General features: G+C 31.4%; 1 long non-coding RNA gene across 1 annotated transcript; it reads right to left on the bottom strand.

Moving 5' to 3' along the window:
• Window positions 1-8,609: 8,609 nt before the first annotated feature.
• Window positions 8,610-16,367, bottom strand: LOC148276127 (uncharacterized). The gene is made up of 8 exons (XR_015823866.1): window positions 16,296-16,367; window positions 14,647-14,700; window positions 11,976-12,051; window positions 10,628-10,910; window positions 9,867-9,920; window positions 9,646-9,787; window positions 9,004-9,104; window positions 8,610-8,761 (listed from the first exon to the last, which is right to left on the bottom strand). It is a non-coding gene; the product is annotated as an uncharacterized LOC148276127 (long non-coding RNA).
• Between the last annotated feature and the right edge of the window lie 2,044 nt (window positions 16,368-18,411).

Below are 18,411 nucleotides of genomic sequence, written 5' to 3'. Positions count from 1 at the left end.
ATCACACTGAAGTCTTAATTACAGTTTAATGAAATTATCCAATACGTAATGTAAACTTTTCCGGAAGTTTGATAGAAAGAAACAAGAACCTTTCTTTGTTAGCACGTCCGAATGCAGCGAGCGCTAAAATGAGACTGGTTCCGTAATCCGCGGACTGAAGAATCGTTTACTTGCGGAAAATACAGTGATATGACAATATTGTATCGTCCCAGTTCCGTGAACAGCCTCGATCACGCAGGACATAACGCTGGGACAATACGAAAATTCGGAGTGCTGCATGAAAATGTGCGGAGTGAAAATGAATACAAGACAGCGCAGCGTTTATTACGAGCGAGTTCACGAAAATATGATTAATTTTACACCAAGAAGTTGTTAACTAACGAACTAAATAGTAAAAAGGATTTACATTTTACAACAGAGATGGAGAACATTTTAGAGAAGGGAATATAGAAGTCTAGCCATCTGCAGGGCTTACGGGCTGTCATTGGCTGGTTTTTTGTTTTATTTTTATTTATTCATATATTTCTCTTACAAACTATAGTTAATAATAAAAATAATGTGACCTCACTGGGGTTACCCGTGCCAAGGACACTTAAATACTCTTTTGAAATGTTTTTACATTAGAGAATAAACAAAGAAGACTCACTTAATAAACAGAGATAATAAACAAGTATTCACAGTTTTTAAAACTAGGTATATTTGTAATATGTACATCTATATTATTTATATTACAAAACGCACAATGAAAATAACAAAAACTTAACATAAGTTATACACTTGTGGAGCAGTTGATTCAATATTGGCTTGGGCGAATGAGACAATTTATTAAACTTCTACCTAGCTCCGCTATCCATTTTTTGTAGCCTTTTTAAATATTTTCTTGTTACTAATTGTTTTAATAGATAGTGGAAGTAGGTTATAGATTTTGATTGAATAATACTCGATTTAAGTGGCCACTTTACACACTGTGTAACGTTCACCATTCTGCCAATATTAAAACATCTGTATTCCTTCAATCCTTCCATCTGTTAATGTTTGTGAAGTTAAAGAGCTAAAACCTTTATTGATGTGGGTCAGATTCATCTGATTGCATTATTTCACCCACTTACTAGGCAACGCCTGATAATATTTTTTAATTTTTGTACTTCTTTTTGGACCAGGTGGGTAAAATAATTCAATCCGATGAATCTTACCAATATCAATAAAGATTTCAGCTCATTAACTTCACAAACATCAACAGATGGAAGATTTGAAGGAATATATATATTATATTATACTATATGATCTTTTACAGAATACTTTATTTTCTCTTTCTTATGATACACAAAAATATAAGTATAATTATATATCTGTCTATTTATTAAATACTATATGATCTTTTACAGAATACTTTATTTTCTCTTTCTTATGATACACAAAAATATAAGTATAATTATATATCTGTCTATTTATTAAACGAGCAAAAATTCATTAACATTTTCTTGTATACCCTCGAACAGGCCATGCTTTTGTGGGATTTTTTGTTTACTATTTTTACTATTAACATGTATTTCATTGCTATGTCATTATGCTTTATTTTTTAATACTCTGTTTTACCTCTTATGTTTATTGTAAAAAAAAATATATAAAAAAATATATTTAAAAAAATAGGGGCAGAATGGTAAATGTTACACGGCGTGTAAAGTTGCCACTCAAATCAGCCAATGACAGGTCATAAGTCCTGTAGACGCCTTGACTATATTCCCTCTTCTATTTTTTTTTATATCTCTTTTGATATATATGTGAATATTAACAGCTCCCAAGTAAGTAATTATTTTTGTCTCCATTTTCGGCAGAAAAAATACCCGGAAGCGAGCAAATCGCTATTGTCCTAAGATATGTCCGCGCGCGTAATCATCGTTCCGCAAAGATAGTCCTCCCGCCTATCTCCAGGGCAATGTCTAGGAACAATAGCTTGTCTTAGGACATAACAATATTGTATTGCCCACGTGCAAACGGCCTATAAATCTGGCTCGTAGCTAATTATTGGCCATAGGAAACGGTAATTTTGACAAAATATCTAAGTATGGTATGTGGATATTCTAAACTAATCATGTTTAGGGATTGTCATTGGATTGTCTCATGGACAACCCCCTAACCCTCTAACTGCTATCGTTTCTCGAAAAACAAATTTCAATATACATATCATTTTAAACGTACCGTTACATAAATAAGTTAATTGGAATTCAGTTCGAAGTATTACATTATTTTGCCATCACTTTATTTTGTTTGGTCTAATAAATACATACGGTTATGATTTTTTCATTTTTTTAACAAGATCATAAGCTTTGTAAATGCCTAAGAGTCCGTGTTTCTTTCTCAAAAATTTTCCCTTTCTTTTTTTCTTCGTCCCAGCAGGCAAGTTTTTTGTTTGGACAATTATTTCAGAATGTGTTACCGGGTAAACACATGAGTTTATGTATTTTTTTACTTCACGCAGCAGGCCGAGAGGGCTATTTACAGTGTTGAATTTAATTCAAGCTTTAAGCACAAAACACCCTGCGTAAAAAGTTCATGGGAGTAAAAAATCATTGGGGGTCTAGGAGATGTAAATAGGGGTCCAAGAAAGTTAATCCCATGTAGGCAGGCCGTAACCAAAATTTTACGTTTTAAAAATATTTTTAATTAAAACGGCCATGGACGAATCAAAATTAACAGCAGATGCAACAAAACAGGTTGTGCTAAATGTAATTGTATGAAATTTCAGCATACGAAAAAGTGCAGAGAAAAACATAGCTCCTAAATCAAGGCATCAATATAAGGACACGTTTTTAAAAATCTTTTACAAGTTGTATGGTCAAAAAAGAATATCATCATTTGTTACCTGCCAACAGGTTCGCATGCCCAACGGAAACAGTTTTCGCTGAAATAGTTTCATGCACTTCGTGTAAAAGATAGGCTGCGTTTGATGTACGGCTGATGATGATGATGCGTCAGTTCAAGACATTCCTCAAGTTGTTCTTAAACTTCACTTTCATTATTTTGAATCCATTTTTTTAATCGGACTCGCAGTTTTTACTTAAGACCAAATTTTCGTCCAGGTACTTTTCTATATCCCTGTAATCTTCTGCCTCGTGTCAGTATCGTGGTGTAGTGTCCAGGGCATTAGCCTACCACGCAAGAGGTCTCTGGTTCGATTGCCGACATGCTTGACATGAAATACTAATTTTAAAAATGTGTTTTTGCACTAGAATATTTCGTAGTTCCTGGACTGGCACTTGAAGCCTAAGACTGACTATCTTACCTTCTTGTAACAAAAAGATCTATATGCGCTGTGGTGTATAAATGCAATGCCATATGCACCATTAGGTGAGGAAAGGGGATAATGATGATATAATCTTCTGAATCAGTGTCCAGTTATCCGGATTCTTGCCTAAACTCTATATGTAACCATTTATTTATTTATTATTTATTTGACGGATTTATGCAATCCATTCTAACGATGGTAAATACAATTTCTTATAATAAATACAGGCACTAATAAAATAAAATACAACTAAATAAAATTAAAACAAGGTCAAAAAAAATCAAAATTACTACCTCAAGACCAGATATGGTATATCTTAGTAATTTTTTAAATCTATAAAGACTTACACCAAAAAAGTCCAAATCTTGTCTCGAGTTTATAATACGACACAATCGGGACATTGGTGCATGCAAGCCATAGATATCAACGGATTCTGAAAGTTTTAAGAAAATGTGACATAATTTTATACACCAAACAATAAGGTCGTCACCGTGGGGTCACTGCAATCGCTCTCAAGTTTGAGCGGCTCGCATAAGAAGCCATTGGATGCAGCTATGCTAAAGCTTTGTGCATTTTCTAGAAATTTGGGTTCTGTGACCGCACGTAGGTGTTTGAAGGCCAATCTAAATGAATGTATAATGTTTATATATGTGTAATAAAAATAATATAAAAAGCTTGTCATAGTGTTTAATTCTACTCAGTTGAACATTTATACTTACCTATTATTTTACTTTTTATTCACCAGTCTGAAGACGTCCGCAAAAGCGCTAATCGGTCAAATAAATGAGTGGATTACCAATTATTTTAAATTTATATTTAAATTAGCGGACCCGACAGACGTTGTTCTGCCCGAACGTTGGTTTGCCTGCTATAACCTTAGAAAAGACATTTGTTCATTGATAAGTTGGTACCTAGATACTTGTTTATGATTGAATTCCAAAACTAAAAATTGTTAATATTGAATTTAAGTAGGTACCATGAACTTGAATTCCAAAACATAAGATAAATATTTTTTCAACGTCAAACTCCGGTCTTCTCACCAACAGAGGGGTGTACTTATGTTCGAATACGATTTTAAAAAATGTATTGAATTAAATATTATTTTAGTATTACCAAAAATCCAGTAAAATGAAATAAATGGGCAGAAATAATAAGGAATTTAAATTCCTTAAGGAAAGAATTTGATTGAGATCCATGAAAAACAAATGCTGTTTGTAGACATTCAAAATTAAACATTTTTACTAACAAAAAAACATCTTTTCATTTTTTTGTAAAAGCATTCTCCTCAAATGCAACCCTGGTAGATCGACGAATAAAACATTTATGCTCCTTACTTTTTTTTACATATTGGATTGAAGATTTCAATAGCTATGAACATGCACAGCGCAATGATCGATATTTTTCTGAAAACTGCACGTAAATCGGTTAAGCCGTTTAGAAGGAGTTCGGTGAAATCACACGTACAGAGGAATTATATATGTAAAGATATAAGTTAATATGTAATATTATTTTATAATTAAAATTCAATTTTTTATGCAAATCTGGAGTCTAAAACAATGGCAATACATACTAGAAAACTCACCAAAAGAAAAACACGCTTCCAAAAAATAATCGCCTAAAAAAACATTTAATATTGGCTCTACAGAAACGTCTTTAATCCCTCATTATAGTCAATGTAACAATACAGGGGTATTCTTATATCAAATATAAATAATATATATCCGAGACAATAACGACTGTTCTTTTGACACGAAACGAAATAATAAAAATGTCATGAACCTTTGCAAATAGCATTCAGAGACATCTGTTAAATTTACTGAAAAGCTTACTTATGTGACTTTCACAGCTACGTTGTTACATTTTTTTCAGTAAAATACCGTTTTGTATAATGGTTCTGAGCTTTTTAATTAGATCGATAAGACCGATTTACTTCAAGGTTTGAATATATGATTTTGAGAGAAAAAATGCTATGTTGCATTTATACAGCATCTGAATATTTAATTGTAGATGTAAAAAAACATGTTTAGGCGAAAATAACGAAATGGTTTTGATAATCCTAATAATAAGACAATTATTACTATACTTTAAGCAATTTAATTAATTAACTCAACGACTTAAATAAGCCTTACAGCATCAATACCGTGGCGTTTGGTCTTAGATGTTTATCGATTTTTGATTGATGTTTTACACGAAGAAGTTACTTTATCTTTTATATTTACTTATCTCAACGTTTCAGTCTATACCGGAGTATTTTTCCAACACAAATTTATGTAATCTGTGGCCGACGCGCACGCATGCCTGGACCGGAAGGTACCGGGCGGGCAAACGAAAAAACCGTCTCGAAGAGCCACTCAGTGTTTAGTCCGTAGGAACAAGAGGTTGTACATTAGGGTGGATCCATCTTGCATGGAGAAAAAAAATAAAATTATCAAAATGCCCCTATGCGGAAAAGATGTTCTATAGTATTTAGACTGTGGGAAAAATAAATTAAAAAATAAATAAATACAAGAATGATTTGCCGTGAGGGGGTTGAATTTCAGTTTTTTTTTAAAAAGTGCACGTTTTGGTATGACGATTTTGGATACATAATGATTGTTCTTTAGCAATTTGAATATTTGTAAATTATAATAATTTATTAAATAATATATTACAACGGCTTTGATAAATAAACCCTTCCCCGTACCCTCTCCAATCAGCTCGTAAAACTGCATTAAATTGTGCGAGAGCCAAAAAAAGTTCAAACTGTCAGTAGAGTCACAGTGAGTCACATTTTGCTGAAGGTTGTGATTCTATAAAATGCTGCAAACGCCCAGTTGCATTCCACCGGCAACACTACTGACTAGTCCCACTCGTTAGCGTCCACGTCGCGAACCCTGAGCAATGGGGTCACACTCATAACGGTTTGATCACAGCAAATAACGAGAGGGTAAAAGGCGAGTTTCTGGCGCCTCCAAACCAGAACCAACCAGCTAAGTGAAGGTAACCCCGACAGAAAAATCTACCAGAGAAGGCAACGGGAAACCACTCTGGTCATCTTTTCCCAGGAATCACTGATCTGACAAAGTATCTGACAAAGCACCCCAAAAAGAAAAGAGGCCGTCAAAATAGCATACATGAAAGCTGTTCTAGCTAAATAAATTACTATTATATTGTGTGAATTGTTTGAGTTTATGCACTTCCAACTAGTTTAGAAAAGAAATTAAGAAAATACGTGATTTTCCCTATATTCGGGCTGGTTGTGGTTTGCCACCAAATATGCTTTCTACCTATGAAAACGTAATCTGGCGCGTATTTTGGCATTTAAACCGACGTGCGACATAATACAGTTATTTCTCCACCATGTAAAGATAAAATATATATCATATTTTTGGTTTTGTACACCATTTTGTGAAAAAGACCTAAATTATATTATTATGGTGTTTGTTACAATAAATATAGTGTAAGGTTTCCGCCAACCAAGTTTTGTAAAATTTCCATCGAAAATAAACGTATAAGTTGCATTTTTCAATTAAAAAAAAAAAAAGCGTTATCTATGAATAATTAGTTTCATATTGGTTTTCTAAAATATGCTTTTGTATGATCTTTATCATAATATGTAATACATCAAACATTGTAACAGTGTTCTATTAAAAATCACAAGCTGTTTTATGGAATACTAGCAAATAAATTATTGATACCATATATCATTAGATAAAACCAAAATGTTTACGAAATGAAGTTTTCAATTAATAAATACCCTCGGGTACAGATTTAAGGAAAAGTTAAAATTCTGTATTTTGTGTTACTATTTATTGCTTTGTTGTGAGATATTATATCGACAATGGTACTGGTCTGATAAGGTCAGTTACATCATGTCAGTTAAAAAAAAAAAAAAATAGCAAAGGTAAATACATATATTTGTAAGTATATATATAGATTGAATTTTTCTACTGACATTTCTTGGTGGAACTGCATTTTAATTACAATAATAAAAATACGTATTTAGTTTTATTCCACTTTTATTTATAAATTTTTACGAGTGACCGGGTTTCGTCGTGACCGACATCGTCAGACTGGTGGGAGACTAAACAAATTTCTATTACCTCGGGCCCGGAGGACATAGCTGTCGATGGAACTACCAACCAGTGGCCCTTTACTAAAATTTAAATACATATAATTCAAACATATTTTCATTTTAAAACTTACTAAAATTAAATATATAATTAACAGCAGTTTTTATTATTTACATTCGAAAAAAACATAAATTTATACAATTGTTATTACTTTATGCTTAAAAGATTTTAATTTAAACTCTTTTATTTCCATAAGTATATAAAATCATGAATTACAACCCCTGCTTGCACTTGTATATAACATAGAAATTTGTTTAGTTCGTCTGACGATGTCAATCACTACGAAAATTTATAAATAAGAGTGGAATAAAACTTTATTCGTATTTTTATTATTTCAAGTAGATAAATTGTAAAGTAAAATACGCTGATGTTTCCATGACTGATTTAAGCTGTGAGCAACTCGATAAACTTGAACGACTTCAGAATACATGCATAAGGTACATTTTTGGTCTTAGGAAATATGACCACATTTCTGATTATCGTAGGCAACTGAAATGGCTCAAAATTAGACAGCGGAGAGACTATCACTCCCTCTCACTTCTGTTCAATGTACTTCATAGTCCTAACGCTCCTATATACCTGTGTGAAAAATTTCAACGCTTATCAGTTCATGGTTTACCTCTTCGTTCTCATTCTCAAGGCACTCTCTTAATACCCATACACAATTCCTCTTTCTTCTCTAACTCATATAGTGTCCATGCGGCTCGACTGTGGAATCATCTCCCACCCACCATCAAAGATGTTACTACATTTTCTCTGTTTAAATCACGTCTGAAGAAACATCTCCTTTCTCTTCCTTAATCTCTCCTCCTTTCCTTTTTCCTCTTTCCGCTTTTTTCCTTTTTCCCATTGAGTAATAGTTTTGATTTAAGGTAATTTATAAACAAATACGTTTATTTCTATTTTTATATATTTTTCACTTTTTAATCTTTTTTTTTTTTTTTCTATTGAATATGTTCTGTAACTTGAATTATAAAAATAAAACTTTTATTTTATTGGTTGGTTGGAAGAAATTGCCATTTGGCAATAAGCCCGCCAATGTACAAATAACATTATGAACAAAAAGTTAAATAAATAAATAAATAAATAAAGAAATGTTTCTATTCCGGTTAAATATAATATAATGAAATAATAAATCTTGTATGGACATTAACATCATAATGAATAATTCATTTGCAATATAGTATTATTTACTATACTGTATTCTAGTGGATAAATTGTAAATGAACTGATGATTGGACTTCAGTTATTTTATTTCGTATCACATACTGTTGAATCCTTTTTATGAACGCATGAAACAGAATTTCCACAAGGCTCAATAAGGACCCACCCAAACATAGACTCAATATTCCTCCGTTGGTTGCTGAAAAAATATTTGGAAATATATTAAAATATTTGCTATCTGAATAAGACTCTCATGTTAAATTAAATAAACAAAATTACAAATCAAACACCTAATTCTAAATGTGTCGAAGTAATTCTAGAAATTCATAAGCTTATGTAAACAAAACACAATCTGGGCCATATATTTTCATGGTATTCACGCACAATCATTTTCACAAAGGCGGTAAGAGTTATTGATAATATTAAATTCTTGTTATTTACCTATAAAATCATTCCAAAACGTTAAGGGCTCTATCAGATAATGGATGCAAGTATTTGTTTTAAAGTATACTGACAGCCAACTTGTGTTCGTCAAAAGAGAGCTAAAAAAGTTTTTGTTTTTAGTGTTGATAAATATTTAATGCATGTTTAAATATAAATATATATTTAATAAAAGATATTCTGAATAGTTCTTTTAAAACTTGATTCAAAATACAGGGAAGAAGTATATCATCGGTTGGCTGATAAAACCCTCTAAATTCATTGTTATATCTAAATTTTCTCCCATTCCCTCTTCCTTTCCCTCTAAAAACCCTTGTTAAAAACCTTGTTTGACTCAACAAAAGTTTTTCCGGTCCATCTTATTCATATTTGGAACATGATAAATATATATGTATAATTAACTTTAAGTGGTTTTTTATACGTAATGACTTAGAAATAAAACCTTAAAGGATTTATCGGTCAATAAAGTTCGAAAAATGACAATTAACTTGTTTTTTTCAAAATTCGTCATTAAGAGGGTTCGGATACGTCACAATGAGTACTGTTTATTTAAATAATTGTTCCCTTAATATAAACTTAAAAATAAAAATATAAAAAACTAGAGAACTGGTTAATTTTCTGTTCTTGGGTAAAAACACTTACCGATTTTCTGTAACGTATCTAGTTTGTAAAATGTTGCTGACAATGGTCTCAATATGATAAGCCGTATCACTGCATTCAGGTAAACATCCACAAAACTGCTCCAATTTCTTAAAATATTCACTCGGCATTTTCTGAAAATTTTCTAAAATAAAAAAGTTTTTTTCAATCAGCATTACCAATTGGTATGCGGTGGAAAAAAGATGATTGAATTTTTTTTTTACCTGAGCATTTTTTTAGACATCCAACATCGCTCAATTCACATATTCGTATTTTAACTGAAAAAAATTGTTACCTTTTAAAATTGTATTCTTAGAGAGCATATTATATTGTGCAATAAATCCTGTCCTGACTCTTTATAATTAGACAGAGGAATGAGAAAATCACCTTTTTTGTTCAGCAAAATTTTCTTAAACCAAAGATGTGATTGGGATATTAGGTTGAATGAGAGCGTGCTACTATTTTTGTGAAGTAAAAAAAGAGGATTATGTTGTAGCTTCATTTAAAAGCAACCTCGAGGGTGCATTTCATTTTAACACTTAATTTTTTATCAATTTTTACTTTATAAATATAGATTTTTGTCAATAACGAAATTTTATAATGCATAAGATATACAAAATTATTTCGCGAAACATAAAATTAATTAATGTGACACTAAAAAAAGTGAATAATGCTTCAGAGGTGTGAAATAAAGCATTCCCTATCCACACCTAATGATGCATAGGGAACTGCATTTATACACTAACCAGAGCGTATCTTGATCATTTTTGTAACATGAAGGAAAGATGATCAGTCTTACGCTTCAGGTACCAGTCCTGGACTATGGAATATTTTAGTGTGAAAACACACTTTTAAAAAAATATTTCATATCAACCATATCAGGAATCGAACCCGAGACCTCTTGCATGGAAGGCAAAACCATTACACCACGAGGCCGATATTTTTATTATTACCATACACAAAACAATACTAAAATAAAACATACCGTTTGTTAAGCTAGTATAGAAGAACGGCACACATTTGCATCTTCGGATTATAATTTTTGACCTACATTTTGTAATACAAGCGTGAAATTTGAAAAATATCGATGTTTTTACATCAAAATCAGTTGTCAGTATACAATGGCGAACTTGCATCGAAATATCCTTTAAATTTGGAGAATTGGTCGTGACTCGAGGAATTATTTTAACTGTTAAACTCTTGTTTCGCTCTATAGATGTCCGCCTAGTAGTGGCTTCTAGAAAATCCAAAGGATCGGCAATGAGGACCTGCGAAGCAAAATCAATATCAGAAAGCCTTCTGTCTACTACAAAAAATAAAAACGTGGCATGTAAACATTAACAAAATACTGCTACTAATGATTTATCATCATCATTAAACGATTTTAAACAATCTACAATACCTAGAATATGCGACCAATATAAAAATATATTTACCGACGCTGATATTTTTTGTGACAACGTATGTGTAATTTGGGTAAAAAATTATAGAAATTTTGAGAGAAGCAGACATTTAACTTTATTATTATTATTATACACATATTATTTCATTTTGTTTCTTTTACATTTATTATATTGAACACAATTCAAATTATTGTATTAAGTGTAAACAATTTTTTTGGTGTATGCATGAGTTTCTTACACTAATATACAAAGAAATTGGCAATATATGTGTACATACTGTTTGTTTACCTAATAAAATAAATAAATCATCATTGTTCCCTTTCCGCACATAATGGTGCATAGGGCACTATATAGGTAAACTAAACGCAGCGTATTTTCATCATTTTTTTTACATTAAGGTAAGATGATCATTCTTACGCTTCAGGTGCCAGTTCAGGGACTAAAAAATATTTTCGTATAAAAACACCTTTTTTTAAAAATTAATATTTCATGTCAACTATGTCGGTAACCAAACCCGAGACCTCTTACATGGTAGGCAAACGTGCTCACCATTACACCACGAGGCCGACTAAAAATATTTTAAAAAAATAATAAGATAAATATCAAGTTTTAAATAAGTTTTTATTAAATAGTAGAAATGAAATATTTAACTTGTAAACATAAATATTTTATTTAGGTTTAAAATGTACATGTAATTGATTTAATATCATTAGGAATACGGGTGTAGTCAGGAAGGTTGCGGACTCCATATACCATAATAATAATATTCTTTGTTTCAAAATTTTCAACTTGACTCGTCTTTTATACATATGTAAGTATTTGGTGTAATAAAAATTTACGATGACTCACAACAAAAAATAGCATACTAAAATTTGGTTCTTAAATGTGTTTTTCGTTTCATATGCGATAATACAGTACATTTACTCTTACCGAGGCAAATACGGAGGGTTTTAATGGTGAAAAGTATTCTTGAGGTTCTATGTGAACGCGAGCACTGAATCCTTTACTGAAAGTTAAATTCAATTATTAACCCTATATTCATAAACATACTTAGGAGTTACAGTATTCACAAACATTCGTCTCTTGGATGAACATATTGTATTGATGGTTTTTTCATTTTTACTGTACACTTATTTATTTATTTATTAATGAAATCATAGTCATTATAAAAAACAAGGTACAAAAGAACAATTTAAAAAAGTAAGACCAATTACAGATTTCACACTAATTGATTATGAATGCAGGAGGAGAGGGGAAAAATAATTGAATTTTAAAAAGGTAAAAATAAATATATATTTCATAAAAAGTTCATAAAAAGGAGAAGACATTGTAAAGCTACTCTACTTTCCTCCCTCTCTCTCTGCTTCCATGAACATTGAAATTTATTTGTAAAAAATCACAACCAACAATAAATTATTAGATGCAGGTAGTAAATGTAAGTAAGTATAAATTAAGAGCTGAAATCAAATGTTTAAAATTAAAATCAAAAGTAAAAGTTAAAATTAAAATCAAAAGTTTAAATTAAAATTAAGTTAAAAGTTTAAATTAAAAGTTAAAATTGAGAATTAAAATTAAAAATTAAAAATTGAAAGATAAAATTAAAAATCAAATAAAAATTTAAAAGACAAGCGGGAGATAATATATTTAATATATCACTTATTTTTCATGGACTTAAAATATTTCTTCTTATTTTCAATGACCGAATGAAAGTATTCCTCTCGAAAAAGATAGTTGAAGAACAAGCAGATTGTGATAGAGAAAATCATACTCGAGAGCAAATCCTTATATTAAGACAGGTTATCGAAAAAGCGATAGAATTCAACTCATCGCTAAACTTCGGGAAGGCTTTTGACTAGGTTAAATGGGACAAATCATGGACCATTTAAGATGAAGTGGGAGTACAAAATCGTCTTGTTTTCCTATTAATCATCAATATAAAGGTTACCCTGCTACTGTGAGACTCGATAGTGCCAACTTGGAAGTGTTTGAAACTCGTGCTGGAGTTCGTCAGGGATGTATCTTGTCACTATTTAATATTTATCAGAATATATAACAAGAATAGTAATGGATAACTAGGACAAGAGCATCTCTATTAATGGAAGACGAATATCGAATTTGAGATACGCTGATGACACTACTCTCCTCGTCAATAATGAAAATGGCATAAGCGAACTTCTCTCTATACTAGAAAATACTACCAATAATTTTGGCCTTGAAATCATCAGGAAAAAGACCGGAAAATACTCAAATTGGAAATTGCGAGGTTGTTAGTGGATATATTTATAAAGGCTCGATGATAGTAAACAAAGGAAGGTACGTTGCTAAAATCGAGAGACGAAATGCTATGGCTCGCTCTGGGATGGAAATTTTTTAAAGAAGTTTGGCAACAACATAGTATCACCAAGTCTACAAAAATAAAAAATGGTCAAAACCCTATTGTTTTCTATATTTTAGGACCCCGCAGAAACGTAGATCCTGAGAGAAAGAGAACGAAGAAAGATAGACGATAATATGAGAACTGGTAATAGCGTCTCATACAACAGTGTCTTTCTTCTGCTGTACAAATCCATGTGCTCATTTGTCCACGTTACGAGAAGAACAGACAATATGGAAAAATTAGTGGCACCAGGACGAGTAAAGGCAACTCGATATCGCAGAAGAAATCCTACCAGATGGACGGACTTGGTTACAGAAGCGACTGGTGTCCCTCTTCAGCAGGCCTCTAGAAGCGGATGGAGGCGGATTGTAACGACGTGCTTCCCTCCTGCCTCCGTGGCATAATATAAAATATGAATTAATTATGACTAATTATTTGGTGGGTCAGTGACAACGATCCCATTCTCCAGCTCGTCTCTCGGACGACCTAATCACTGTTCACTTGTAGACCCTCGCATGCGACCAATGCGGCACAAAACTACAGGTCAAAAGGCGGCAACGCGAGATATTATTTTCCCTGTTTCATATGAAACAAATTACAGCAGGCGGCACTCCATATAAAAATCCCCTTCACTCTAAAAGTTATAAGCGTTTACTTGTTTTGCGCGGTCCATGATACAAATGTCCATGAATCTAGCTAGGGTTACATGCGATAAAACTAAATATTTAATATACATATCTAAAGATAAAGATACACTTTTAATAAATGAGGAAAACCGTTAGTACAATTGTTTTTTGTGAACATGAAAATGTACCTTTTTTTAAATTGATTTATTTTTGAACAACTTTAAGAAATCACCCATAGTAAAAACTTATTTAGCCTTAGTTTTTAATTTCCATAATAATAATTATTATTATTATTATTATTATGGATAACTTATATAGCGCCATTTTCGTAATATAATACCTAAAGGACGCTTTACAAAGTGATTATATAAAGACATAAATTTAATTTTAACTTTTTAATTTAAGAAAAATAATGTACTTTTTTATATTACTTTTCCTATGCTAAGAATTTATTGAAATAATTTAGAGAACAAGTAGGTTTTAAGTTTCTTCCGAAACATCACTTCACTCTCACAGTTTCGGATTTCTGCTGGTATATAACAAATAATAATATATGCTGGCAATAATAAATAACAAAAAAAATATTGTCTAAACTTACCGTCCTATTCCTGTTTTATATATTTTTGGCTTTATAGTTCGAGGTGCCCCAACCCTAAAACAGCGAGAATGTTTTTATATATATTTTCCAACATTATGATAAATAAAAAAAAAGCGCACAATCAATTGGAGTTTAGATGGAAAGCAGATATGTTCATCACTTCAAAGCAGTATCTAAAACGCAAATAATTTTCTAGTTTAGTGTTGGATTATCAACAAATGCCTATATTCGTTGATTTTACGTTGTAGTTTCAGTTCCAAAGATTTTAATCGCTTTAAATTTTTTAATTTTTTTTTGATGTTTTAGAGTTATTTGTTTTACCACTTTACCCGCAAATTATTTTGTATTTGTTTGATTCAAATAATTTATTGACAATTTTTGATGGAATTCCATTGTTTTGATGTAATAAGTTACATTTACATATTAGATACGAATCAAAAGTACTTGGTACACTTCCACTTATTTGTTCGACCAGTTAGCGCTTTCACCCTTTAATGGGCATTTGGTAAAAATATTCTACAGTGTAAGGATAATTTATAAAAAAGTAAATATTATCTTAGGTACATTTAAAAATAAGTTGAAAAATATACAATACGTAATATTTCAATGAAAAATAGTGGGACAAAAAAAAAATAAACCGCCAACACATGTTTCAATAATTTGTTTTCAATATCTCTTTTGACTTATTTATTGGTACTGTTCCATTAAAATATTGCTTATTGTATCTTTTTCAACTTATTTTTAAATGTACCTACACTGAAGATAATATTAAGTTTTATATAAATTATCCTCACGCTGTATAATATTTACCAGTCTGAAGATGCCTATTAGAGGACGAAAGCGCTAATTGATCGAAAAAATAAGTTGAAGTGTATCAAGTATATTTAATTAATAACTTATATTTAAATTTATTTCAACAGAGAGGGAAAAATTTTTGAGAAGGGAATATGGAAGTCTAGGCATTTACAGGGCTTATGACCTGTCATTGGCTGGTTTAAGTGGCTACTTAACACACCGTGTAACATTCACCATTCTGCCTATGTTTGAACATCCACATTTCCTCAACTCTTCCATCTGTTGACTTTTGTGAAGTAAAAGAGCTGAAACCTTTATCACGTTGGTGAGATTCATCCGGCTGAACCAAATCACCTACTAGGCAACGCCTGAAAACAATTTTTCAATTTTTATACTTCTTCTTTTACCAGGTAGTAATTCAATTTTCCCTCTCTGTTGAAATAAATTTAAATATGAACAACTCCCTAGGGAGGAAATCCAGCCAGTCTGCAAGCATTTGGACATAATCAAACATTGTTGAATAACTTATATCTTTATATATATATATAATTTTTCTGTACGTGTGATGTCACTGAACTTCTCCGAAACGGCTTATCTGATTTACGTGCGGTTTTCAGCAAAATGTAAAATCTTTGCGCTGCGCGTATTTGAAGATATTCAAATTTACAATCGAATCTAGAAAAAAAAATTTAGAAGCATAATTATTTTTTTCATCGACCTACCAGGGTTGCATTCGACGAGAATGCACATAAAAAATGAAAGGATGTTGTTTTTTTGTGTTCAAAAAAGTTTTTTTTTGAATGTTTACAAAAAACATTAGCTTTTTATGTATTCTAATCTGATTCTTTCCTTACATTCCTTATAATTTCTTCCCATTTATTTGTTTTAACTGGATTTTTGGTAAAACCAAAATAATATTAACTGACATTCAATACATTTTAAAAAATCGCATTCATGTTTAAAGTGACATTTGCAAAACGAATTCTATGTTTGAAAATCGATTATTTTATGTTTTGGAATTCAGCCATAAACAAGTACCTAAGTACTTATATATATTTGAATATATTTGAATATAACAAATATTGATATTTGAATATTAATTATTTTTAGTTTTGAAATTCAACAATAAATAAGTACCTATCAATGAAAATGATTTATCCAAGCTAATAGCAGGCAAGCTAACGTTCGGGCAGGACAACGTCTGTCGGGTCCGCTAGTGTAAATAAAGGTTATTACATCATGATGTATTTGGTTTTTGTGCTACGCGTACGCAAGACGTTCAACGTCGATGACGACGCCGGCGTCGCGTTGCGATGGTTGCGGGTGTAAAACATATTGCTTACATTACTTCGATTTCTCCATGGTAATTGAACGAGCAGCAGTAACCGACTTCAGTTTTGATTGTTGTAATGTGCTCGTCGCATTCGATTGTACTCGCTCCATATAAACAGTTTGATAAAAGGCGGCTGCATGGCTGCATAACCTAAAAAAAAAAAATCGGATTTGAAAGCGATTCAGTTTTCCCGAAGAGAGATGTTTGTATAAGGCAATCGAATAGTCGAAGGATCGCGCTCAGCCCCCGTACCGGCTGGGTGTGAAATAAGTACATGTAGTTCCTCTTTCCAATTTATTTCTTTATACTTTTATATTGTTTGTATTCTTTTTTTTCATACAGAATAATGTTCCCTCACTGGGATGTCCCGTGCCGAGGGAAACATTTTACAAAATGTGAAACATGCCTAAGATTAGCTATTTAACAAAGTACACATAATATTAACAATAAAAAAAAACGTAATAAATCCAATTAACCTAATTATCATTAACATAATAAACAATAAAAAACTAAAATAATAAAAAAAAAACAGAACCAATTTATATAGACCAATAGAACAAATTTCGTTAACAGTACACATCTTTTACCTATTTGGCTTGATCCACTTATCGATACGTGTGCAACCCACCTCCACCATCTATTTCTTAATAGCAATTTTATATTGTGAGAACTTACTTATTGTTCTTATGGATAATGGAAGTAGATTGTACATTTTAACCGAGTAGTAGGCTAATCCTCTTTGACCGAAGGTTGTATTTATTTTTTTCATTTTTTTGCAGCATCAGGGTAGAGTATCTAGTAACTCTTGTATTTGTAACGAAAGGTAGAGAATAATATTTACAAAGCTTTTACATAAACTTGTTTCATAGATTTTACATTAAGGTTTTTAAATATACTGAGGGAGCTAGTTCTGATTGGGACTATCTATACCCTATTCATCGAGATTGACCCTTTTTACACGTGAGCGCCACGAGCCCAATGCGTGATATATGGACCGTCTAGACAGTCTGCGAATGAACACCTGCACGCAAGGGTCCGTTTTACAGATTTAGTGTGTTTTATCGGAAAAAAAATGAATGACTGGAAAAAAATTCAATTATAAAACGGAAATTTAAATTATTCCGTAAACATGATTTTTTTCCCATTGTTAGTCTTTGAAATAATTGCATACCTACATTTTTGTTAATTAAGAAATATCTATAATTAATAATACCGAAGAATATGTACTATTAAAAATAAGGCTCTAACATCCAGTTTTGTATATTGCCATTAAAGTGTTTTTACAAAAGTGTAGGCAGAGAAGATATAACGCCATACCGCTTGATTTTTTTTTGTGTATTCGTGCATCTTTTCCGCACCTGATGGAATATAAGGTGCTGTAAAATAAAATAAATGCAGCTCATCGTAACTATTTACTATAAAGTAAGGCAACCAATCTCACGTTTCAGGTGCTAGTTTAATAATGATAAAATATTACAGTGTGATACGACACATTAAAGAATTACAACTCAATATAAGCAAATGTCAAGCTATGAGATTCTATAAAATAAAATATCCGATTCTATTTAATTACATGTTAAATCAAATTAAAATAACTGATGTTTCTACCGTGAGCGATCTGGGTGTTTTGTTCGATT

This window comes from Micrasema longulum, unplaced genomic scaffold (genome assembly GCF_059751315.1).
Source record: "Micrasema longulum isolate JH-2025_06_02 unplaced genomic scaffold, ASM5975131v1 h1tg001270l, whole genome shotgun sequence".
Taxonomy (NCBI): Eukaryota; Metazoa; Arthropoda; class Insecta; order Trichoptera; family Brachycentridae; genus Micrasema; species Micrasema longulum.
This window is presented reverse-complemented; position numbering and strand designations above follow the sequence as displayed.